Genomic DNA, 2354 nt, shown 5'->3' with positions numbered 1-2354 from the left:
TTGTGTACAAATGTTGAGGCCTGAAGCTTATTTGTCTTGCAGCCGTTATTGCATGCTTTCCCCTGTGTTTAATCTGATGGGTAGCCTTAGTTTGATAATGGTTTGGATTTGGAAGATAAGTGAACATACCGATTTCTGATGTGGTTTTTGGATTTCGGACTCATGGAGTCCAAGTAGTGTAACACATCTGTCCTTTGTGTTTCATTTCCAATGACAAGAATCTCTGCCATGTCTTTGTAAACCTACCGAAACATTGATACATCTACCGTATGTTATTCTATTATATGCCATTCATACAGTTAATTAAGTAGGAAGCGAATAGCTTGCTAAAGCCATTATAAAGCAATGCAACTCCCTAAACCAGGGGTCTTCAACGTTTTCAGGCCAAGGACCCCTTAGTTGAGAGAGAGAGATGAAGCAGGGACCCCCACAACCTTTTCATAGTTTCCATAATTTCATTGTTTGACAGCACAATCATCAGTGTATTTTGGATTCATGTCAATTTGTGTTTTTAGACATTTAACCACTTGAACCATCAATACTTAATAAACTTGACCTTTCACTCTGTACTTAGTCTGCTCTTTTTCTGCCCCTCTACACCAAAGCTCTTTGACAAAAATTGACTATAAGCTCACAACGCCTAGCAGCGCAAGGCGTTGTGAGCTTGTAGATCTGCTATTTTGGGCTAAAGTTCTCAGAATATGAATGCTAGGGTTCAAGTGGTTAATAAAAAAAAGGAGGAAAAAAAGTTTCTATCACTCAAAGATTTGGAGGACCCCCTGTAATAACTCTGGGGACCCCCTAAGGGTCCTGGACCCCCTGTTGAAGACCCCTGCCCTAAACCAAAACAACCATAGTCAGTTACAACAAAACTGGTGGTTCACCTACTGCGCCGTGCTATATGGAAAGATGGCAGAAGGGTAATGCTATATTTGGAACATTCTCTGAGCTCCTTAAAGTATACAGAGATAAATACAATGTCGTGAAATCACTCCAATATCACACAGCAATTAAAAACAGTAGGCGTAAACATCCTGACAATGACAACATACAAAATATGAATACAAAACACTAACGGATGGCCGCAACAACAGTATTCCAAACTGGCTAACTTCTACGTAGTCCGTCCATGGGTGTGTGTCTGTCTGTCATATAGTGAGAATGCGCTGACCCGTCAGCAGTCAGCAGTGTTTACACGTCACCATTTGGTACAGGCCGCTTGGAAACCAGACGTTGGGGGTACTAACACATGACCTGCAATAAGTACCTGGAAGCAGGAACCAGGTGCTAGCGGAAAGGCAACAAAGTCATGTAGAGCCATGGCATGGTGAGCCAGGACTATGCAATGGAAAGAGGTCATTAGTCCTAATGTTCACGAACAGTTACTATTATCATTATCATTATTATATTTTATTATTTCATTTTGCCAAGATATACCATATGCATTAGTTCAAGCAGTGGTGTAAAGCAACTAAGTATATTTACTTAAGTACTGTACTTAAGTACAATTTTGAGGTAATTGTAATTTACTAGAGTATTTCCAATCTTCTATACTTCTACTCCACTACTTCTTTAATAGTTAACTTTGCAGATATTATATTATTATATTATAAAGATACGTTAACCAATGTACGCCTATTTTATACCTAGGCTATTTGAAAACAGCTGAACTACAACGCGTCGCAATATAGATCTGCTATTTTCAAACATTTTGTATTTTTCCACCGCTGAGTTCAAGGTCTCCCTCAGTAGAATAGAGAAAGACGCAGAGAATATCACCTGCCAAAATATACAGTAGCTGTCCACGTTTTTACTTTCTTTTATTCATCCTGTGTGTCTTTCCGTGTTCTTGCAACGTGCGCGCACACTCACGCGCGCACACACACACAGCTCTTTCTGTTATTACAACACACACACAAGCCCGCACACACACACACACAAGCCCGCACACACACAAGCCCGCACACACACACACACACACACACACACACACACACACACACACACACACACACACACACACACACACACACACACACACACACACACACACACACACACACACACACACACACACACACACACACACACACACACACACGCCCGCGCACACAAGGCTAGGTGTCGAGCTATTAGGAGTTAATGAAGACCTAACGATAGACTGCAAATGGCTTTTACAGCTCATTATTGTCATTGTGAAACCACTGGCTGTATCACTTTACGGCTACAATAAAATCACTGACAGGGCCAGGCGTGGTTATGGGCAAGGTAGAACAGCACTGAGAATGAATTGTTAAATTCACCTCTGGTTATCATAAATAACTCCATTATTTTTAATTGCTTTACAGTATATC

This window comes from Nannobrachium achirus, assembly GCF_963921795.1.
Source record: "Nannobrachium achirus genome assembly, chromosome: 12".
In the NCBI taxonomy this organism is placed as follows: domain Eukaryota; kingdom Metazoa; phylum Chordata; class Actinopteri; order Myctophiformes; family Myctophidae; genus Nannobrachium; species Nannobrachium achirus.
The sequence above is the reverse complement of the archived record's forward strand: the minus strand, read 5'-3'. Positions refer to the sequence as shown.